This window comes from Nannobrachium achirus, assembly GCF_963921795.1.
Source record: "Nannobrachium achirus genome assembly, chromosome: 18".
NCBI classification, from domain to species: domain Eukaryota; kingdom Metazoa; phylum Chordata; class Actinopteri; order Myctophiformes; family Myctophidae; genus Nannobrachium; species Nannobrachium achirus.
This window is the reverse complement of record NC_137825.1, coordinates 4,988,847-5,014,430: the sequence shown is the minus strand read 5'-3', so window position 1 is coordinate 5,014,430 and position 25,584 is coordinate 4,988,847.

The following is a 25,584-nucleotide window of genomic DNA, read 5'->3' as shown; positions in this document are numbered from 1 at the left end:
GTCCGTGCTGAGACCACAGACCAAGACCGCATGAGGAGGATCCTGGACAGTGTGAGCAGCGAAGCATGCGCAGAAGCCCTGTTCAAAGGCCTACTCAAGCATCAACCTGATGTCATGAAGGAATTACCGGGATCTTCTTTTGAGCTGCCAGGTAAAAAAGAAAAAGGCTGATTCTTTGTGACACACACACACACACACACACACACACACACACACACACACACACACACACACACACACACACACACACACACACACACACACACACACACACACCACTGTCTCTATGGAACTTGCTCAGCCCCTTTTTGACTGCAGCTTTAGCAGCACGCTACACAACACTACACTGCACCACACCATATAAAAAATATCTACATTTTCCTTTTCTCAAAAGTACCCCTATTAGTAAGAAACCTTTAAAACCCTTTAACTGTGTTTATAATACAATATACATTTGTATTACAACTAACTAATCCTAATTATAATACAATATAATGGATTATAACTGTGATTATAATACACTATAACGTATTAATATATTACTATGATAATTATAATACACTATAATAGATTACCAGTAAGGCTCCCTAATCGGGAGATAAGCGACCGTAGGTCACTTATCTCCACAAATAGGGCAAAAATGTGTTTTGCCAAAATCTTCCTGATCCATGTTGATGACATGAGTGTAGACATACTGTGCAGTGATTTTCGTGATTTTAGGGCAAAATCTGTAGGAGCAGTGTCCAAAAATGTGTTTTTAAAATTCGGCCTGGAGGTGGCGCTATATGGGAGAGATTCATGTTGATGGGATGAGTGTAGACATACTGTGTACCGATTTGCGTGATTTTAGGGCAAAAATTGTAGGAGCAGTGTCCAAAAATGTGTTTTGCAAGAATCGGCCTCATGGTGGCGCTAGAAGAGGGCCATGTGAGAAATGAGGGGTGGGGTCTCCGTGCCGGCAAGGCGGACGAATAGGTACCGGCCCCGGCTGTCCCGGTCGCTCCTAGCCGGAGTTACGGCATTTTATGTGAGCTGCAGTGTAGGGGGTCCTCCACTGGGGGCGCCACCACTTTTGCATCCGTTCTGGAGCACCAGGAGTGGGTGGTCCCCGGGAATTCCCCGTGAGCAGCCCCGTTGGGGTGGTCATTTGGTCAGTTTAGCACATTTGGTCATTTTTTACATCTGGGGGTCCCCCAGGGACCTGGGGGTCCCTGGAGCTCCGGGGGTCCTTGGAGGTTGTAGTTTGGCAGGTAAGGAACGTGTGTGCAAAATTTGGCATGGATCGGGGCAACGGTTGCGGAGATAAGAGCAGGGCAAGAGTGTGACGTGTGAGGTGTGACAGACAGACTGACAGACAGACTGACGGAGGGACTGACTTACACTTTGTGCAGGGTTTGATAGTAAATGCGACCTACGGTCGCAATAACAGTTATTATAGCACAATAGAATCTATTATCATGTATTAAAACTATATCCTGGTGGTCTAAATGAAAAGTCAGTGAGTGATCAGTCATTATGAAGTGTTTGCCCCTGTTTGGCCTAGCTCAAACCTACTCTGGATTGGATACTTTTTAGTACCAGTAAGACTCCCTAATCGGGAGATAAGCGACCGTCAGGTCACATGTATACACAAAGAGGGCTGTAAGTGGCATTGGGGTCTCCGCGTTGCCTTGGCGGACGAATAGGTACCGGCCCCGGCTCTCCCGGACGCTCCTAGCCCGAGTTACGGCATTTTATGTGAGCTGCAGTGGAGGGGGTCCTCCACTGGGGGCACCACCACTTTTGCATCCGTTCTGGAGCACCAGGAGTCGGTGGTCCCCGGGAATTCCCCGTGAGCAGCCCCGTTGGGGTGGTCATTTGGTCATTTTTGCACATTTGGTCATGTTTTACATCTGGGGGTCCCCCAGGGACCTGGGGGTCCCTGGAGCTCCGGGGGTCCTTGGAGGTTGTAGTTTGGCAGGCAAGGAGCGTGTGTGCAAAATTTTACATGGATCGGGGCAACGGTTGCGGAGATATGAGCAGGGCAATAGTGTGACGTGTGAGGTGTGACAGACAGACTGACGGACTGACGGACTTACACTTTGTGGAGGTTTTGAACGTTTAGTACCACTTTCACACCACTCTACCCAGGTCCTTGTAGTGGAAAACCTGGCACAAGTGGGCTGTGTGGAGTGGTGTGGTATTGGGCCATGTCAGTGGAAAAGGGGCTCAGTTCATTGAATATAGTGTCTGAGCTGCATCATAGTGTTTGATGCATTTGTGGCTTTAGAAGCTGCTTGTTTTCTTCACATCATGAACATGAAAGTCATTTCTGTTCCAGTATAAACTGATTGTTGTTTTGTCTCAGGTGCATCAGCTGTGAAAGAACCTCAGACCAGCCAGACAGGTAAGATCTTTACTCTCTGACCTTTATGTTTGACCCTGAAGTAAAACCATGCACTACAGATGAGAATAGATAGATACCTTTATTATCCCAAGGGGGAAAATCAGTGGGGAAATCTCGCTTTTGCGAGCGGCCATCATTTCGACTGGAGGGTTAGCGACTCACTCCACGGAGGTTAAGGTTAGGGTGAGGGCAGTGGTGTAAAGTAACTAAGTACATTTACTTAAGTACTGTACTCAAGTACACCTTTTAGGTAATTGTACTTTACTTGAGTATTTCCAATTTACAATACTTTTACTTCTATTCCACTACATCTCAGATCCAAATATTGTACTTTACTCCACTACATTTATTTGAAAACTTTAGTTACTAGCTACTTTGTAGATATAAACTATGATATTATAAAACATACATAAACCACCGTAGCCCTATTTTATACCTTAGCAATTTGAAAATAGCAGATCTACAAGCTCACAGCGTGTCGCATCGCAAACGCGCTTTGAGCTTGTAGATCGGCTATTTTCAAACATATTGTACTTTTACTTTTGGTACTTTAAGTACATTTTGATGCCAACACTTTCATACTTTTACTCAAGTACATTTTGAATTACAGACTTTTACTTGTAACGGAGTACTTCTACATTGCAGTATTGATACTTTTACTCAAGTAAAGAAATTGAGTACTTTGTCCACCATAGGGTGAGGGTTAGAGTCGGGTGTCGAAAAGATGAACGTAGTGACGGCGACACGCTCCCAAATCAGTAATCAAATGGACAATACATGTATTAATGTGGTGTTCTGAACGTGTCTGTCATCAGTGTCATTAACAAGTTCATTAAACCTCTATTTATCAGAATTCAAGTACCCTTCTAGTCTAAATTGTTTTCTTTTTTCATGGAAGCTGACTTTGTGATGAAGAACTGGGGAGATCTAATTAAACACGTCAAAGAAGTGCTGAGCATCGCAGACGACCTCTTTGGAAAGGGCGTCGTCACACTTGAGACTTATAGAGAGATCTGCACCACGACCACCAGACCAGCTCAGATGAGGATCCTGCTTCTCCATGTTCACGTGAAAGGAACGGCAGCAACAACAGCCTTCTACCAGGCTCTGCAGAAGCATGAGTCGGGTCTTCTCCAAGAGCTGGGTAAAAAAACACTTCAAAATCAAATCCCCTTTTCTGTCTAGTCTGTTGGAGGTCTGTGTGACAAGATATTTATTTTATTCTATTTTCACCTTCCAACAGAAGGTCCTGGCAGTTGAACACCTTCCAGCAGAAGGTCCTGGCAGTTGAACACCTTCCAGTTGAACACCTTCCAGTTGAACACCTTCCAGTTGAACACCTTCCAGCAGAAGGTCCTGGCAGTTGAACACCTTCCAGTTGAACACCTTCCAGTTGAACACCTTCCAGTTGAACACCTTCCAGTTGAACACCTTCCAGTTGAACACCTTCCAGCAGAAGGTCCTTGCAGATAAACCATCGCTGAAGATGAATGAAGAGACAACAACCATCCACTGACACGTCTCTTTGATTTGCACTTTAATTGAGAGAAACGTGAGACGATCCTTAACCTTTTTATATGACTAGTTTCTGCTAGGATTTCTTGCAGGAAGCTATACAGAAAGAAACATATTGACAGAATGATCTTCATTTCTATGATCCTATAGATTACTATTGCTATGCAATTGATGTACTGTATTACCTGATGTTTTCATTGCTTACTGTATTTCACTCTGTTTCAAGAGCGTCTGCTAAATGCCTAAATTGTAAATTGAAGATCTGTATTCATTTATGTGTTTTCTTTGACGGCCTGTGACAACTTTGAACAGGAAGAAGCCGGACGAGCTTCTGTGTTAAATTCCACTTGGTGACTTAACTTTATAAGTAGGGCGGGTCCCTGAATGTGATATGTGGAATACGTTGAACAAATGTTGATGCTGCCTGGTATGGTGGACCACCAGAGAATGGTCTATACTGACCACCAGAGAATGGTCTACTGACCACCAGAGAATGGTCTATACTGACCACCAGAGAATGGTCTACTGACCACCAGAGAATGGTCTATACTGACCACCAGAGAATGGTCTACTGACCACCAGAGAATGGTCTATACTGACCACCAGAGAATGGTCTACTGACCACCAGAGAATGGTCTACTGACCATCAGAGAATGGTCTATACTGACCACCAGAGAATGGTCTACTGACCACCAGAGAATGGTCTATACTGACCATCAGAGAATGGTCTACTGACCACCAGAGAATGGTCTACTGACCACCAGAGAATGGTCTATACTGACCACCAGAGAATGGTCTACTGACCACCAGAGAATGGTCTATACTGACCACCAGAGAATGGTCTATACTGACCACTAGAGAATGGTCTACTGACCACCAGAGAATGGTCTATACTGACCACCAGAGAATGGTCTATACTGACCACTAGAGAATGGTCTACTGACCATCAGAGAATGGTCTATACTGACCACTAGAGAATGGTCTACTGACCACCAGAGAATGGTCTACTGACCACCAGAGAATGGTCTATACTGACCATCAGAGAATGGTCTATACTGACCACCAGAGAATGGTCTACTGACCACCAGAGAATGGTCTATACTGACCACCAGAGAATGGTCTACTGACCACCAGAGAATGGCCTACTGACCACCAGAGAATGGTCTACTGACCACCAGAGAATGGTCTATACTGACCACCAGAGAATGGTCTATACTGACCACCAGAGAATGGTCTACTGACCACCAGAGAATGGTCTACTGACCACCAGAGAATGGTCTACTGACCACCAGAGAATGGTCTATACTGACCACCAGAGAATGGTCTACTGACCACCAGAGAATGGTCTATACTGACCACCAGAGAATGGTCTACTGACCAGCAGTGAGTCCACAGACCAGAGGATGAAGACCCCTACTGTAATGTAGGACTTGTACAGTACGCAGTGTCATTTGTACATTCATTTGATTTGTAGCTTGTAAATTTCAGCCCCTCTTGTACAGATGTAAAGCTGACACACGTGTTGAGATAATAAAATGCAGTTTTATTATTTGTGAGAGTGATTGATTGAATACTTTATTTGCGACCGTCAGGTCTCAGTTACTATGAAAAGCTCCACCGGCTGATCGTCAGTCAGTCAGTCTGTCCGTCACGTCACACTTTTGCCCTACTCTTATCTCGGGCACCGTTGCCCCTAACCATGCCAAACTATGCGCACACACTCCTTAGCTGGCAAACCACAACCTTCACCCTCCATTTCTCACATTCCCCTCTTCTAGCGCCACCATCAGGCAGATTTTTGCTAAACACATTTTTGAACACTGCTCCTACAGATTTTGGCCTAAAATCACACAAAGCGGTACACAGTATCTCTAAAGTTATGTCATCAACATGGATCTGTCCCGTTTCCCATATTCCCTCCTGATTGGCTACGATTGCCTTCTAAAGTCTGTGTATGTGACGTGGCGGTCTCTTATCTCGATATCCGATTAGCTTGTATATCTGCTATTTTTCAATATCTAAAGTATATAAAATAATGAAGGCCCCCCCTCCCTTGTGACGCCCCTGGTTTTTGAAGCGGTGAAAGCCGCTTCCAAGGAGTGGCTTTGTGTGTCCCATGTCCATATATGGTCATTTCAGTCCAGAATGAACAGGTTTTATCAAAAACAAAATGTGTGTCCCATGTCCATATATGGTCATTTCAGTCCAGAATGAACAGGTTTTACCATAAAACAAAATGTGTGTCCCATGTCCATATATGGTCATTTCAGTCCAGAATGAACAGGTTTTATCAAAAACAAAATGTGTGTCCCATGTCCATATATGGTAATTTCAGTCCAGAATGAACAGGTTTTATCAAAAACAAAATGTGTGTCCCATGTCCATATATGGTCATTTCAGTCCAGAATGAACAGGTTTTACCATAAAACAAAATGTGTGTCCCATGTCCATATATGGACATTTCAGTCCAGAATGAACAGGTTTTATCAAAAACAAAATGTGTGTCCCATGTCCATATATGGTCATTTCAGTCCAGAATGAACAGGTTTTACCATAAAACAAAATGTCTGTCACCTCATGTCCATATGGTCATTTCAGTCCAGAATTAACAGGTTTTATCTGTCCCATACGTCCAGAATATGTGTGTAGTGTCCGTCCCGGTCTGATGATTGGATACTTTGAGGATTGGTCAAGCTTCACATGACAATTTGGCCCTCCAGATAAAATCATTCATTCATTCAGAATATAAAGAATGTATAGATCACAGAGTTCATAACCCTAGAACACATAGAATAAAAGTTCACCGCTTCACTTTGAACCGAGGTTTGATTTTTAACTCAACTTGTAGCTCCACTGAGAAGCCTCTTTTCACTGTATGACTGTTGTTCTCAAATGGAGGCCCGGGGACCCACAGCTGGTCCTGGAGGTGCTTCCAGGGGGTCCAGGAAGGAGCCTAAACCACTCAGTGGTTCTGTGACTCTGACAGTGTGCAAAATGGTTCCATTTGGTTCCATTTTCACAATCTAGTCCCATATACTGTATACCAGTGTTTCTCAAACTTTCAAATGTCAAGGTCTCTCCTTAACTCTGACAGTGTACAAATGGAACCATCCATTTGTACACTGTCAGTTAGACTTGTATGGGTCAATTTAGACCCACCTAAAGGAACCCACAAAGTCCCTGGAAATCACTTTGAGAACCACTGCTGTATACTATGTATATTATGTCTTCAATGTTTTCAGGCCAAGGACCCCTTAGTTGAGAGAGAGATGAAGCAGGGACCCCCACAACCACATGGTTTCATTGTTTGACAGCACAATCATCATTGTATTTTGGATTCATGTTAATGTGTGTTTTCAGATAGGCCTATTTAACCACTTGAACCGTAAACACTTAATAAACTTGACCTTTCACTGTACTTAGTCTGCTCTTTTTCCCCTCCAAAGCTCTCTAACGAAAATAGCCGATCTACAAGCTCACAACGCCTCGCAGTGTGACGCGTTGTGAGCTTGTAGGTCGGCTATTTTTTGGCTAAAGTTCTCAGAATGTGGACACTAGGGTTCAAGTGGTTAATATAAAAAAGGGAAAAATACAAGTTCCTATCACACAAAGATTTGGAGGACCCCCTGTAGTAACTGTGAGGACTTCCGGACCCGGAGTGGGACAGAGTTACTAGGGCCCAAGGTGGAGGGGCCTTAAATATGTTATACTTTAGCTATTGAAAAATAGCAGATATACAAGCTCACAGCCGCACCGCAAGCTTTTAAATCTACTATTTCAAGTCAAATCTTTGAATATACGTATATTTTTAAGCGAACATTTGTAACTCAAATATTGCTTCTGTTGGGTCCCTGGGACTAAATATTTTGAGATGGGATAGAAGGATTTGAAATTGAATTAGACTTAAAAAAACAGCAGCTCTACAAGCTCGCAACGTGGCACTCGGTGCCGCGCTGCGAGCTTGTATATCTGCTATTTTTCTTCTTTTTTCTTATAGTTTTTATCCCACGATTTTGCAACCCATTTTCACCCAGTGCGAATTGTCTATGTAATCCTGGGCTCTGCTCTCCCTCTGCCGCGCCTGGGGAGACAACAGACTGACCTCATGCTTCCTTCAATGCATGAGTAGTCCAAGTTGTTTCTTTTCACCTGACAGGGGGGATTTCCCCGGGATGGACGTAGCGCGTGGAAGGAACACGTTATTCCAACCAGTTCCTTTCCCCTCCATCAAGCGCCCCAGCTGGCCAGGGGGAGGAATTTTTTGAGACCAGGATTACTGCATGTTTTTGTGAGGGTATCAACCCTAGGAGACACGGGGAGAACATGCAAACTCAACACAGAAAGGCCCTATCGCCGACCCCATCTAGGGTGTGGGCGCTGATGACGCGGAGGGAGAAACACGCCCCCAGCACCCACAGCGTCCCCCGGCGGGAATCGAACCCAGGACCTTTTAGCTGTGAGGCGAAGCGCTAACCACTGCGCCACCGTGCCCCCTATCTGCTATTTTTCAATAGTTAAAGCACATAATAACGCGCAATAATGCGTTCCCAGTCTAAATGGGTTAAACCCCCTCCCCCTATGAAGAACATTCATGGGGGCCCCGCAGTGAATGAATCCTTGTACCCAGGGCCCAGAACTTGGTGTGACACCCCTGGGAGTCAGCTTGCCACCGTTATTATTATTGTTTAAATAGTTTTCTCTTTAAAAAATATATATAGTTCATGAAGCTTGGCTAGATAGGAAGTCAGGGGTTCTCAAACCTTTTTAGGCCGTGACCCCCAAAATAAACATATTTGAACTGGGGACCCCCACCCTGACAAGCACTTGTAGGTATTACATTTAATGTGACTCTACATGCTCACAACGCCTCGCAACGCGAGGCGTTGTGAGCATGTAGATCTGCTATTTTCACAATGTCCGCCTCTTGCTTACTTTATATTTGCCAGTTTGGCCTGGCCAGCCTGTCCTGTCGAATATTCGACTATTCGAATACTTAGAGGTGGAATAATTCAAATACTAAAAATCAGTATTCGTGAATGCCCTAATACGTGCGCACTCTGCTAGCACAAGTAATAAAACATACAAGTGTTGGCACGGTGCCAACGTGCGTTACATGTCATTTCCTGATTTCCCCTCAGGGCAAGTTGACACAGAAAACTCTCTCCCAAGCTGCAGTGATCACAAAATGGACGTTTTAATCTGTGCGCTGATGACACGATGAGAGGATCGAGATTTAATGAATCAAAATATTACAAATAAACCTAAATAGTTTCCATTTCAATCCACATGTCAGCAGAACATCAGATTACATAAACGCATGGTTATTACTAACCAACTAATAGGCCTAAATTATCCACTTAAAAAATAATACAATACAATATTATAGGCTACAGAATCAACTGTATGGAAAATGTCTCCCTTTAGACTTTACAAGGGCGTATGTAAAGTTTTTTAAGTCATTCTAGTGCAAAATATGTGAGCTCTCGTCCACCACATTAACCCTGGTGTCCATAAAATATACACTTTGTTTTAAATCATCCTTTTCTTCTTTTATAGCGATCTGCAGTTTCTTTGGCCAACTCCTGCGTAGTTTGTCCATAGCAAACATATCTGTATGTACAGTTGTGCTCCAAATGATTCAACCTCCTCTGGAAATGTGCTTTATTAGTGTAGCCACTGTTCCTTTGACTTAGAACTTGTGAACGATGCTCAAAACTGTACTTTTTGGAACATTCAATGTCTTTGCAATTGTTTTATATCCTTTTCCTTTTTTTGTACAAAGCAATAATCTCTTCTCTGAACCTTTCTGACCATTCCTTAGGCTTAGCCATGTTTCTAACTGATTATAGTAATCCCAGTCAACAAACTTCTAGTCAGGCCAGGTTGCACATCTGATGCAACTATTTAAGCCCTTGATTAGTCGATTGCAGTTGATTACAGATGTTTTCATGTGTAATTAAGAGCTGAGTAATTGCATTTAGCATTGAATTAAAAATAATAATAAACTTTCGTGGAGCTATTTACATTGTTCTTGTATGATATATTTATTTCATTCACTTGTCAGTTTGTGAATTTAGCCAATAAACCAGATTTGCAGAGGGAGGTTGAATCATTTGGAGCACAACCGTATGTGTGTGTCAGCAAGTGGTGCATGTTTATAGGAGGTAAGAAACAACGTGTGTTCTTCACCGTGGGTTTGTTTGTGGACAGAAACAAGGTGACTGAGGTGTGAGAGGCTGGTATAGCAGTAGGGATGGGACGATAATCGTTATCGTATATCGCAATAAAAAAAAACTCACAATAATCGTATTGCGGAGGTTTAAATTTATCGTGACATTAACCTCCGTCATGCACTGGGATCAATTCACCTTTTATGTGCCGAGCTGCATATCCGGTACCATTTAAACCCTCTAGAATTGTTAAAATGGACCTGAAAATTACATAACTTGATCCAGTCTTTTTTTTCATCCTTTACCAAATCTCTCTCTCTAAAAATAAATAAAAATAAATAGCAGATCTACAAGCTCACAACGCCTCGCAGTGTGACGCGTTGTGAGCTTGTAGGTCGGCTATTTTTTGGCTAAAGTTCTCAGAATGTGGACACTAGGGTTCAAGTGGTTAATATAAAAAAGGGAAAAATACAAGTTCCTATCACACAAAGATTTGGAGGACCCCCTGTAGTAACTGTGAGGACTTCCGGACCCGGAGTGGGACAGAGTTACTAGGGCCCAAGGTGGAGGGGCCTTAAATATGTTATACTTTAGCTATTGAAAAATAGCAGATATACAAGCTCACAGCCGCACCGCAAGCTTTTAAATCTACTATTTCAAGTCAAATCTTTGAATATACGTATATTTTTAAGCGAACATTTGTAACTCAAATATTGCTTCTGTTGGGTCCCTGGGACTAAATATTTTGAGATGGGATAGAAGGATTTGAAATTGAATTAGACTTAAAAAAACAGCAGCTCTACAAGCTCGCAACGTGGCACTCGGTGCCGCGCTGCGAGCTTGTATATCTGCTATTTTTCTTCTTTTTTCTTATAGTTTTTATCCCACGATTTTGCAACCCATTTTCACCCAGTGCGAATTGTCTATGTAATCCTGGGCTCTGCTCTCCCTCTGCCGCGCCTGGGGAGACAACAGACTGACCTCATGCTTCCTTCAATGCATGAGTAGTCCAAGTTGTTTCTTTTCACCTGACAGGGGGGATTTCCCCGGGATGGACGTAGCGCGTGGAAGGAACACGTTATTCCAACCAGTTCCTTTCCCCTCCATCAAGCGCCCCAGCTGGCCAGGGGGAGGAATTTTTTGAGACCAGGATTACTGCATGTTTTTGTGAGGGTATCAACCCTAGGAGACACGGGGAGAACATGCAAACTCAACACAGAAAGGCCCTATCGCCGACCCCATCTAGGGTGTGGGCGCTGATGACGCGGAGGGAGAAACACGCCCCCAGCACCCACAGCGTCCCCCGGCGGGAATCGAACCCAGGACCTTTTAGCTGTGAGGCGAAGCGCTAACCACTGCGCCACCGTGCCCCCTATCTGCTATTTTTCAATAGTTAAAGCACATAATAACGCGCAATAATGCGTTCCCAGTCTAAATGGGTTAAACCCCCTCCCCCTATGAAGAACATTCATGGGGGCCCCGCAGTGAATGAATCCTTGTACCCAGGGCCCAGAACTTGGTGTGACACCCCTGGGAGTCAGCTTGCCACCGTTATTATTATTGTTTAAATAGTTTTCTCTTTAAAAAATATATATAGTTCATGAAGCTTGGCTAGATAGGAAGTCAGGGGTTCTCAAACCTTTTTAGGCCGTGACCCCCAAAATAAACATATTTGAACTGGGGACCCCCACCCTGACAAGCACTTGTAGGTATTACATTTAATGTGACTCTACATGCTCACAACGCCTCGCAACGCGAGGCGTTGTGAGCATGTAGATCTGCTATTTTCACAATGTCCGCCTCTTGCTTACTTTATATTTGCCAGTTTGGCCTGGCCAGTCCTGTCCTGTCGAATATTCGACTATTCGAATACTTTGAGGTGGAATAATTCAAATACTATAACTCACTATTCGTGAATGCCCTAATACGTGTGCACTCTGCTAGCACAAGTAATAAAACATACCAGTGTTGGCACGGTGCCAACGTGCGTTACATGTCATTTCCTGATTTCCCCTGAGGGCAAGTTGACACAGAAAACTCTCTCCCAAGCTGCAGTGATCACAAAATGGAGGTTTTAATCTGTGCGCTGATGACACGATGAGAGGATCGAGATTTAATGAATCAAAATATTACAAATAAACCTAAATAGTTTCCATTTCAATCCACATGTCAGCAGAACATCAGATTACATAAAAGCATGGTTATTACTAACCAACTAATAGACCTAAATTATCCACTTAAAAAATAATACAATACAATATTATAGGCTACAGAATCAACTGTATGGAAAATGTCTCCCTTTAGACTTTACAAGGGCGTATGTAAAGTTTTTTAAGTCATTCTAGTGCAAAATATGTGAGCTCTCGTCCACCACATTAACCCTGGTGTCCATAAAATATACACTTTGTTTTAAATCATCCTTTTCTTCTTTTATAGCGATCTGCAGTTTCTTTGGCCAACTCCTGCGTAGTTTGTCCATTAGCAAACATATCTGTATGTACAGTTGTGCTCCAAATGATTCAACCTCCTCTGGAAATGTGCTTTATTAGTGTAGCCACTGTTCCTTTGACTTAGAACTTGTGAACTATGCTCAAAACTGTACTTTTTGGAACATTCAATGTCTTTGCAACTGTTTTATATCCTTTTCCTTTTTTTGTACAAAGCCTTAATCTCTTCTCTGAACGTTTCTGACCATTCTTAGCCATGTTTCTAACTGATTATAGTAATCACAGTCAACAAGTCAACAAACTTCTAGTCAGGCCAGGTTGCACATCTGATGCAACTATTTAAGCCCTTGATTAGTCGATTGCAGTTGATTAGATGTTTTCAGGTGTAATTAAGAGCTGAGTAATTGCATTTAGCATTGAATAAAAAAAAGAATAATAAACTTTCGTGGGGCTATTTACATTGTTCTTGTATGATAAATGTATTTCATTCAGTTGACAGTTTATGAATTTAGCCAATAAACCAGATTTGCATAGGAGGTTGAATCATTTTGAGCACAACCGTATGTGTGTGTCAGCAAGTGGTGCATGTTTATAGGGGGTAAGAAACAACGTGTGTTCTTCACCGTGGGTTTGTTTGTGGGCAGAAACAAGGTGACTGACGGCCGGGCTACACCAAGCCGTTTTGCGCGTGTCAGTGCGTATGCGTCTTCCTCACATATACTCCCTCCTTGGTGTAGCCTGGAGCGTTTACGCATACGCAAGCGTCTTCACGGACAGTACGCGCGTATGCGCGCGTTTTTTGGTGTAGTCCGGCCGTCAGAGGGAGGCTGGTATAGCAGGAGGGATGGGACGATAATCCTTATTATATCGCAATAAAAATAACTCACAATAATCGTATCGTGGAGGTTTAAATTTATCGTGACATTATCCTCCGTCATGCACTGGGACCTTTTGTTTGCCGAGCTGCATATCCTGTAACATTTAAACCCTCTAGAATTGGTCAAACGGACCTGAAAATAACATAAGTTGATACAGTCTTTTTTTTCATCCTCTACCAAATCTCCCTCTCTAAAAAAAATTGCAGATCTACAAGCTCACAACTTGTGAGCTTGTAGATATGCAATTTTTTGGCAAATGTTCCGCCCCAGGATGTTGGGGATATTTTGATTACTGCGATAATATTGTAAATCGCGATTCCTTTGGTCACAATAATCATGACATTGCATTGTCATATCGTCTCATCCCTGTTTAACAGCCAACGTGTTGGTAGCCATGACAGACAGTCTGTCCACTAGAACACACAGCGGTGTAGAGTTCATGTCAGACAGTCTGTCCACTTGAACACACACAGTGGTGTAGAGTTCATGTCAGACTGTCTTTCCACTTGAACCAGGGACGTGCTGGCCATTGGGAAAAGCGGGACAACTCCCGAACGGCCGGTTCATTCCCGGCCGGTCCAGGCCAGCCATTAGGAAAAAAATAAAATAAAATAAAAAATTATGTCTGCCTTCGTTCCATTTTGGGGGCTGGACGGCCAACAAAGTAAATCGTCACTGTCAGGCAGAAACTTCGTATGTCCAAGTTTCAAATGTATACATTTGTTCGTGAAGCAAAGCCCTGCTTCATCATACAAGGCCGTAGCACAAAAGTGGTGAAAACAGCCGATCTACAAGCACACAACGTCTCGCACCGCGAGGCGTTGTGTGCTTGTAGATCTAGTTTAAATCATTTTTAAAATGAGAAATACAAAACAAACGGTTTTGGACATACAAGTTTCCCACTTGACAACGATGAAATATAACTCATGTACAGTAATTGGCCCACTGGCTTGTCACTTGTCATGATCTGAAATGGCAAATCTTTGAGTAGCAGCAGCGCTGTAGAGAGAGATCTCTCTCTACAGCGTGCATTGAGGGCCTCTCCAACTCTTTTTCCCGGGCTGAATCAGGGGCCCAGCACGTCCCTGACTTGAACACACACAGTGGTGTAGAGTTCCATAGTGTCCATTGTAAACACAACGGCGTAAGGTTACATAATAGTGTCCAGTCAGTGTAAACACAGATGGTCCTTCAGCAGCAGATGGTGTAGTTTGTACCACACCTCCAGGGATGTCCAGAGATCAATGCTTCTCCTCATCATGGCGTCTGGCGTATCTGTAAGACGGACACAAACACAACGCAGGCAGGGTTAACACACCAGCACTGTACGCACTAGACCAGGGGTCTTCAACGTTTTCACTGTACGCACTAGACCAGGGGTCTTCAACGTTTTCACTGTACGCACTAGACCAGGGGTCTTCAACGTTTTCACTGTACGCACTAGACCAGGGGTCTTCAACGTTTTCACTGTACGCACTAGACCAGGGGTCTTCAACGTTTTCACTGTACGCACTAGACCAGGGGTCTTCAACGTTTTCAGGCCAAGGACCCCTTAGTGGAGAGAGAGAGATGAAGCAGGGACCGCCCACAATCTGTTCATAGATTCCATACAGTTTCATTGTTTGACAGCACGATCGATCAGTGTATTTTGGATTCATGCTAATTTATATATTTAATGATTTGATATTTAACCACTTGAACCGTCAATACTTAATAAACTTGACCTTTCACTGTACTTAGTTTGCTCTTTTTCCCCTCCAAAGCTATTTGCCGGAAATAGCCGATCTACAAGCTCACAACGCCTCGCAGGGCGAGGCCTTGTGAGCTTGCAGATCTGCTATGTTTGGCTAAAGTTCTCAGAATCTGGACGCTAGGGTTACTATAATATATGGTTAATATAAAAAAGGGGGGGAAAAACAAGTTTCTATTACACAAAGATTTGGAGGACCCCCTAGGTGTCCTGCCTGGACCCCCTGTTGAAGACCCCCTGCACTACACAAAAAATAAAAAGAGCTAAATGGCACTAATAATAATTGGGCGGCCGAGCTTCTAATTTTCTGAGTACCCAGAGACGCTTTACATGGGGGATCAAGAGAGAACTAAGAATAAAACAACTTTATGAGGGTGGTTTGGAAGGTTTGGAAGAGGGGGCATGGGGGAGAGCATTCCAGAAGGTTGGGGCAGCAAAAGCAAAAGCTCTGTCTGCCCAGGTACTGTGTGTGGTCTTGGGGACATTGAGGAGGTTTGCAGCACCAGACCCAATCAATCCTTCAGTTCTAGGCAACACAGAAGGTGGGGAACTTTTTTCTTATTTCCACATACTGTAACAACTCTAAGGTATATTAATGACATTGTTCACTGTTGAAAATGGGTGGTGCTCCCCTTTAAGTACAGTACTTGAGTAAATGTACTTGTTGTTTCTACACGACTGACACTAAAATCACAATTTGCATATTAGCCAGTTTTTACATTAGCATATAAATGCTCTGAAGTGCAATAATAACAGTATTATTCCCTCTGGGAGAGCACAGCAGATAAAACTAACTGCAATAGAAGAACATTATGCTATGAATAATTCAACATAATACAACCGTTAAAAAACTAAAAACAACCCAAGCACAATATGAAACAACAATAAGTAAACGTTTTGTTCACAACTTTTAACTTAAATTATTAAAAGTTATGTTTAGTTGCCGTCGGGCACAAACTCATATCTCCATATTTCAACTTATGTTTATTTATTTTTTCTCCATAAATTCATGCCCTAGCTGGTGCGGACGGCTAAGGCAGCGGTCCGCTACCCTAGTACAAGTACACTATTTGGATCCCAGATGTAATGGAGTAAAAGTAAAAGAACTTTTGTAAAAGTACAGAAAATTGGATTTTACTGAAGCACTTGAGTAAATGTACTTAGTTACTTTACACCACTGTATTTTTTTCTTTTTTTCTTTTTTTCTTGCTGAAAAGTAACAGTTTTTCTCCTCATTTTGTAACCCTTTTTTCACCCAGTGCCAATTGCCCATGTAATCCTGGGCTCTGCCCTCCCTCTGCCAACCTGGGGAGACAACGGACTGACCTCATGCTGCCTTCTATGCATGAGGAGACCAAGTTGCTTCTTTTCACCTGACAGTGGAGATTTCCCTGGTTTGAACGTAGCGCGTGGAAGGAAAACGTTATTCCAACCAGTTCCTTTCCCCTCCATCAGGCGCCCCGGCTGGCCAGGGGGAGGCATTATTGAGACCAGGATTACTGCATGTTTTTGTGAGGGTATCAACCCTAGGAGACACGGGGAGAACATGCAAACTCCACACAGAAAGGCCCTGCCTATCGCCAACCCCACCTAGGGTGTGGGCGCTGATGACGAACACGCCCACAGCGTCCCCCGGCGGGAATCAAACCCAGGACCTTCCAGCTGTGAGGCGAAGCGCTAACCACTGTGCCACCGTGTACAGTACAAGGTTTGCACCTGACAGAACGCTGCATAAAAAATGCAGTGAGAAAAAAAAGGAGCGTGTCGATATTGCGACACATCGCATCTGTTCGACGATTGATCTTCTTTCGACACGGGTGAACGTAAACCTGGTGAGTAGCTGACCTGTCGACGCAGGTGAATGTTAACCTCTAAGCCTAAACCTAAACCTAACCCAAACCCTAACCTCAGTAACCATGAAGCAGGTGAGCAGCTAACCTGCCGATGCTCATAGTCGAAAGAATGACCCATCGAAAGAGCGAGATTTCCCCCGGAAAAGAAAAAAGTGAGGGGGAAAAAAGAAAAGAAAAAGAAAACATGCACTCATCAAGACTGCCTGTTCCGTTCTGTTCTGTTCTGTGAGGAACGTTTATCTATTGATCCCCAGGCAACGACGCAATAAAGTCCTTTTCATCCCCCTGAAGGAAAACCCACAGCAGCAGCACTGACTGAAGCAGAGTAATGAAAACACCCGTCATGTATGGAGGCATCAATACCCTCATCAGTGGAGAGAGAGGGGGCGGTTAGGGGACTGTAGCTAAAGCCTCTATCAGAGTCCAGGGTGAAGAGGTATTCACTTCACCGTGATAGTTTTCTAGCTATCACCAAAAAATACATAACAAAGCCTGGGTGATAGCTAGGAAACTACAACGCGGTGGAGTGAATAGCTCTTCACCCTGGACTCTGATAGAGGCTTAACTGCTGTTCACCCCTTTACACAGTCAGCGAAACTAGCTAAAATCATAGACTTTGGTCTTCTCCAAGCTAGAAGAGCTGTGGCATTATGCTGGAAAAGTGTTGAAGCCCCAACATTGAGGATGTGGCATCGGGAACTCATGAATTCCATCGGGCTGGAGAGGTTGACATATAAAGTGTGGGGGAGACAGAGTGATTTTGAGCAGCTGTGGGAGATGGTTGGGGAATATTTTTGTGGGCAATGTATGGGAATTATGTATTATTGTCGATGTTACTTTAAATGGGCATGTGCAGGTGGTATATGTGTGTGTGTGTGTGTGTGTGTGTGTGTGTGTGTGTGTGTGTGTGTGTGTGTGTGTGTGTGTGTGTGTGTTTGTGTGTGTGTGTGTGTGTGTGTGTGAATGTCTTTGTCTTTATGTGTTGTATGTGAAAGAAAAAAACAATTAAAAAATATATATAAAAAAACTCTGCTGTTCACCCCTTAAAACCCAGGAAAGCATTTTAACCACTTTAACATTTTTTTTGTAATACTTTGGTTATTCAATAGCAGATATACAAGCTGTAGATCTGCTATTGTTTTGGAGAAGATCTTGACAATGTGTGCAGATCTTTGAATAATATTTTATAGGATTTGTGAAGCAAACATGTTTAACTCAACTCTTTGCTTCTCTGGGGGTCCCTGGAACAACACATTTTGAGATGGGGAGTTTCAGCTGCCAAATACATGTCATTTTGGGGGTCCTTGACATGAAAAGGTTTGAGAACCACTGACTTAGAAACATCATTCATGGCAATACGATACGATTCGATTCAATGATTTAAAATCGATATAGTGACTATTTGTGTCAATAGAGTTGACACAAATAAAACTATTGACAACTAAATGTGTCAATAGTGCATGTTTTTAAGGGAGAAATCTATTATTATGGATGTAAATAAGTAAACACTGTGATTCTCTAGCAAATACATGGACATTGTATTTCAACACATATGGACAAACCTGCACCTTGACATGAACACATAGATTACACAAATGTATCGATAGACCAAGAGTAGCTATATGGAATGGAAAAGTAATCAGACCCCTCTTTTTAATTTTCCCTCGTAAAATTGTCATATACAACGCACAAATGCTTAGTTTCCATATGTGCAATGCAAAACGATTCTATACCGATTACCGCATTTTAAAATGATACGATACAAAGCCAAAACGGGGCAATATTTTGCTTTTCTAAACGATATAGTAGATCATTGCAAATTAAAATCAATTTTTCGATTCAGTTACTATATCGTTACACCCCTATTCTTTTCTGTTTGGTGAACACAGCAGGCTCTTTAAAGATGCATGGGGCAAAGCCACAGTGTTTGATACGTCAGCAAACCACAACAAGCAGGGCCGGATCGAGGGATCACCGCGATTGCGGACAACAATATTTTGAGACACACAAGCGGATATTTTCGGGGCTTGGCCGAATCTGCCATTGCTTCTCCGGGTGTACGACACACAGCTTTCTCCAATGGAATTGCATGACGGAAGCGATTCTGCCAATAACATATTCGTCATGTACCGTTGTTTCCTGTTGAGATTGGCACATTTCACCCAGGTTTTTTCATCCCACTCACGTCACTTTGTCTGCTGACCTCACTCAGCAACGAAATAAACAGAAAATAAAAAATAAAAATAAAAAAATTCACAGGAGGCAAGCAGTGATCATCACCCCATGATGTGCACTGCAATATAGTTTCAAATGCACAGCTACATGGCAGGTGCTTTTTGAGAGTGAAAAGAATAAGAACACACGTGTGACAAGTGTGATCTGGGCAGCTTGCCCCCAGGACTGTACAACTCAGGTGGTCTGGGGTGTTATTTAACCAGATGTTCTATCAGTCTGTAATGGTGCAGATTTCTCTTCTTAGCGATTGCATGCAGTTCACATTAGCAGCGCCGGGGACAGAAGCAACCTGAACAGGCTGGTCAGGAAGGAGGCTGCCCCCCCCCCCCCCCCCCCCCCGCCAGAAAGAAAAGTGCTAATCCCTGCTGTAGACGATGCTGTGGAGCAGAGATGAAGGAGACATAATGACACAGGGAGAGGAGGCAGAAGATGGATGACTTCAGAGATGGAGAGAGAGAGAGAGAGAGAGAGAGAGAGAGAGAGAGAGAGAGAGAGAGAGAGAGAGAGAGAGAGAAGGGATGTGCTGGGCCCCTGATTCAGGCCGGGAAAAAGAGTTGGAGAGGCCCTCATTGCGAGCGCAGCTGGTACTCAAAGATTTGCCATTTCAGATCATGCCAAGTGACAAGCCAGTGGGCCAATTACATATTTCGTTGTTGTCGGGTGGAAACCTTGTACGTCCAAAACCGTTTGTTTTGTATTTATCATTTTAAAAATGATTTAAACTAGTGAAAACAGCCGATCTACAAGCACACAACGCCTCGCACCGCGAGGCGTTGTGTGCTTGTAGATCTGCTGTTTTCACTACTTTTGTGCGACAGCCTTGTATGATGAAGCAGGGATTTTGCTTTGCGAAAGAATTTACACATTTGAAACTTGGAGATACAAGGTTTCTGCCCGACAGTGACGATTTACTTTGTTGGCCGCCCAGCCCCCAAAATGGAACAAAGGCCGACATTTTATTTTTATTTTTTTCCTAATGGCCGGCCTGGACCAGGGAGTTGTCCCGCTTTTCCAAATGGCCAGCACGTCCCTGAGAGAGAAAGAGAAAGAGAGAGAGAGAGAGAGAGAGAGCGAGAGAGAGCGCAGGTACTGTAGGTGGAAAAGATGAAGAGGATGGGAGTGAACGATCGGGGTGGGGGGGGGGGGGTGATAATGATAGAGAGAGAGAGAGAGAGAGAGAGAGAGCGAGAGAGAGAGAGAGAGAGAGAGAGGTAGAGAGAGGTAGAGGGAGATAGGGAGAGAGAGGTAGAGAGAGGTAGAGGGAGACAGGGAGAGAGAGGTAGAGAGAGGTAGAGGCAGATAGGGAGAGAGAGGTAGAGAGAGGTAGAGGCAGATAGGGAGAGAGAGGTAGAGAGAGGGTGCTAAGCAACACCTGTCACCCTGTGTGGGTTGAGTCATCTGCCTGCTGGCTGCACACCACTGCACACTGCCTTAACCACATGAACCCTGCATTAACAGCTCCTATTCATGGACATGTCATAGCAAGGAGAAACATATCGTGAAAATATAGGCAGACATATAGGCCGTTCTACTGGGCTCCGTGGATGGGCTGTTTGGATGGGGTTTGGTGTAAAAGGCATAAAAACGATATTGTCTGTCAGGATGGGAAACCTCACAACATGTCCAAAACTGTTACTTTTCAAGCTTCAAAGACAGTTTCAGTTTCCCTACAGCCATTAGAACTCCCTCAGCATCCCACTCCCTCTCCCCTCTCAGCTTAAAGGACACCTTTGGTTTTTTACAACAAGGGTTCATATTTAGTGGCCAAGGCCACGAAGTGGCAAAAGGCCACTCATTGTTATTGGACTTCATCATTACTATTATTATTATTATTATTATTCTTCCGCCACTTTTGCTCTAGCGGCTAGACCGTGCAGTCGCTTTTTACGAAACTCGGCAGTATGGCAGAGGACTATGCCAAACGGCTAAAACGCGAAGCTCGCAACAATCGGCCAAAGGGTGGCGCTGTAGGAAGCCTTCGAAAGTGCAAACTTTGAACTGGTGTAGCTCATGCCATCTCCTCCTGGGATTTTCGCGTAACGTGCGCGAAACTTTTTTTACATGAACTTTGGACCAACACGGTCATCGCACAGCGGCCGGATTTTCTTTAAAGCGAAACATTATTTTTTAATAATTAACCGTATAATGCAGTTTCATGCAAATTATTCTTCTGCCTCTAAATCATACATGCAAAGTGACACGTTCATGGCAGTATGGCAGAGGACTATGCCAAACGGCTAAAACGCGAAGCTCGCAACAATCGGCCAAAGGGTGGCGCTGTAGGAAGCCTTCGAAAGTGCAAACTTTGAACTGGTGTAGCTCATGCCCTGTTTCAGGTACAGCAATGAAACCTGTATACACGTATGCGTCTCCTCATGCCGAACAACTTTTACGCTCTGACTTTTGACCTCTGACCTTTACCTCTCCCACAATTTTGAATTATATGAAAAACAGTCAAAATCTATCTCCTCCTGGGATTTTCGCGTAACGTGCGCGAAACTTTTTTTACATGAACTTTGGAACAACACGGTCATCGCACAGTGGCCGGATTTTCTTTAAAGCGAAACATTATTTTTTAATAATTCACTCAATGTTGCAGTTTTATGCAAATTATTCTTCTGCCTCTAAATCATACATGCAAAGTGACACGTTCATAGCATTTGGCAAATATGTAGAGGGTTAGTCCAAATATCACTGAAAGCAATCTTACTCCAATTGGCCAAAGGGGGGCGCTATACGAAGCGTTTGAAAACTCAAACTTTAAAGGGGCATAAGTCATGCCTCGTTTCGTTTGAAGACATGCAACTTGCTTAAACGCGTGCCTTGACTCAAGCGGAAGACATCTGTGTCTTTGTTAAGTAAGCTCCGCCCTTAGATTTTCCGCAATTTTGAGCAGTTTGTAAAACACTTAAACCCGCTTTTATTCCGGAACTTTCGCGTCACGTGCACGGAACTTTTTTTACATGAACTTTGGACCAATATCTAAAGATCTGTCAGATCGTTTTTTTTTTATTGAAACATGCTTTTTTAATAATTCAATCAACATTGCAAGTCTTATGCAAATTATTCTTCTGCCTCTAAAACATACATGCAAAGTAAAATTTCATGATGAACTACTATAGAGGGTTAGTCCAAATATCACTGAAACCAATCTTACCCCAATTGGCCAAAGGGGGGCGCTATATCATTTTGAAAGAAGGCGTCAAGTACATTACATGAAACTTTTTTTTTTCTTATCTTTTTTTTTAAATGACAGGTCCATTATGTGTGACTGCCGTAGTGTAGTGGTCAGTGCCTGATATTCGGATGGTTGTGAGTTCGAACCCCACGTTGGGTAGAGTTGATGTTAACATCCTGGATGCCCATGGCATGTGCGTATGTCAAACTCTTTAATGTTGACACGTCTGATCTAACTCCAGATCACGTTCATGTTTAAAATGAGCCCTTCTCTACCGGCCGTTTTGAGTAAAAGAAAATATGATCACTCGAAAATGTCAGAAATACTCAGATTCAGACATGCAAACAGCCCCAAGGTGAAAAAGGTGACACATTTTTATTGCGCGGCGCGAAATTTTTGACCTTTCTTTACTGAATTTGCACGTTTCTAACTCTGTTAAACAGTGACTTACTCATACATATCATGCAGCAAAATTGGACTTGTTGCCTACCACCAATTGTTCTAGATATAATAAAGAAATTTAAATCTACAATAATATAGCCTACAGATATACCGGTAGTTATAGGAATATCCTAATATTTAGGGACTTGTCTTTAATAAACAGGCATAGACAGTGACAATATGCACTGTGAGCTTGTAGATCGGCTATTTTAACTACTTCTTAAATAGGCCTATTTGTTTTCTAAGATCATTTCTTAGATCATTTTGTATTTTATTTATTCATGAAATTAGAAAAGTAATTTACTTATTTATTTATTTTAATCATGAAATGTTTAGCTTTTTTGGGGAGGGAATATTTTTTGAAAATGTTTTGAAATAATTAAAAACGAAATGTAGGAAACCAAAAATGAAGGGACCCATAAAAATGTGTCCACGACCCACACATGGGTCCCGACTCCCGACCCAGTGTTTGGGAAACAGTTGTAAATCACAGATGATTCATTTAGTGGATTCTCCTGGCTGACTTGCAATCTAGCTAACCATCATCGTCAAAGAAAAGGTCGATCCTTTTCACTTGTAACTCGAGCTCAGTTAGTCCGTTCTTAAGTTGAGAGACCAGACTTTTTGTGACATGTCTCAGCCTCCTTCTGTAGGAAGAAGTCACGGCGACTAGCGGTAGCATGTGGCTAAGCTAGCGAATCATCGTAAAATCAACAAGGCTATAACCGATAATATCACATCACGCATCGATGCAGAATAGCGCACGACCGCGATGCAAGCGAATCAAACAGCCAACAGTCCACAGTCACACCACAACGACGACAACTTTGCGAGCTTTGAGACCGCTCTGCTCTCCTCTGTCTGTGGCTCGCAGCGCACTGAGTGAGTGCAGCCAGTGTTGACTTTGAGCGCTGCCAGCTGATGACGACGTCACATCACTCACATGCAAGAGAAGGGACTCAGGGAGCGCTTGATTTGTTAAAAAATAAAACGACCCACTTCCCCGTCCACCTTCAACACCATTGTACTGACAAAACGGACGGCGCCGAGAATAAGAAATAAACGCTCCTCTTCTCACTGCTGCTCTGACGATACGACACCCCCCCACCCCCATAAACAATTTTTTAACGAATCTGCACGATTCACACAAATGACCAATTTGGATTCAAAACGGCGATTTTCGCCGAAAAGCTACCAAGCTCGTTGGATCGAATCCCACCTGGGGCTTGTATAAGCATAAAACCATGACATAAATCCTGAAACCTGAAACAAGCATTATAATACAAACTGTCATGTCTACACCTATGTTGTGATTTCCAAGGATTGCAATGATACCATGTGCCAGCTCAGTGGTCTAGTGGTTTGAGTGTCTGCCCTGAGACTGGGAGATCTGGGTTCAAACCCGGGTTGCGTCATACCAAAGATTCTAAAAAATGGGACCCAGTTCCTCCCTGCTTGAAACTCAACATCTAGGGTTGGATTGGGGGTAACTCCCTGCGACATACTAGTGTCATGACCAGGGGGTGTACTTGTACAACAAGTTACCTTGAGCTACAGAAACAGGAGATAGGCTCCTGCCCTATGAGATTCATAGCCTGGCCGATTCATATGGTCTTCATAGCTCAGCCAGGCTTACTATGTACATCATCAAACTGTCCAGGTGCATAGTATCACAGTTTTTTTTTTTATGTCTGTTGCATATAGGCCTACAGTCTTTTGCATACATGTTGTGTAGAGGCCAATTTGTGCTTTTACCTATAACCACCGATTAGTGTAAAACTTTGTATGCATGAAACTTTTTCTTTTTTTTTTCTTTTTTTTTTAAATGACAGGTCCTTTATGCGTGACTACCGTAGTGTAGTGGTCAGTGCCTGTGCCTGATATACGGATGGTTGTGAGCTCAAACCCCACGTCGGGTTGAGTTGATGTTAACATCCTGGATGCCCATGGCATGTGCGTATGTCAAACTCTTTAATGTTGACACGTCTGATCTAACTCCAATTCACGTTCATGTTTAAAATGAGCCCTTCTCTAACAGCCGTTTTTTTTTCTGTTCTGAGTAAAAGAAAATATGATCACTCGAAAATGTCAGAAATACATACAATAGATTACATTTACTCAGATTGATTTCACCCCAAGCCTCCAAAATATAAAAAAGAAATCAATAAAATCAAGGCACTACATAGAACTTTTTTTTTAAACAAACATGGCTAACAGATTCTGTGGCTGCCTAGTGTAGTGGTCAGGGCATATGCCTTTCATGCAGAAGGTCGTTGGATCGAATCCCGCCTGGGGTTTATATAAGTGTAAAACCATGATATTTGGTACACTTCACAGTTTGGTTCCTTGAACAATGTCTGATATGGAGCCTTCCTAAAAATGTCCCCCAACCCCCCTTGATGCGTATTTTAATATCCGCCATTACTAAATAATGTATTTTGCATCATAAATCCTGAAACAAGCATTATAATACAAACTGTCATGTCTACACCTATGTTGTGATTTCCAAGGATTGCAACGACATCATGTACCAGCTCAGTGGCCTAGTGGTTTGAGTGTCTGCCCTGAGACTGGGAGATCCAGGTTCAAACCCCGGTCGTGTCATACCAAAGATTCTATATAGGCATACAGTCTTTTGCATACATGTTGTGTAGAGGCCAATTTGTGCTTTTACCTATAACCACCGATTAGTTTAAAACTTTGTATGCACACTTCCCAGAGGCCAAAGAAA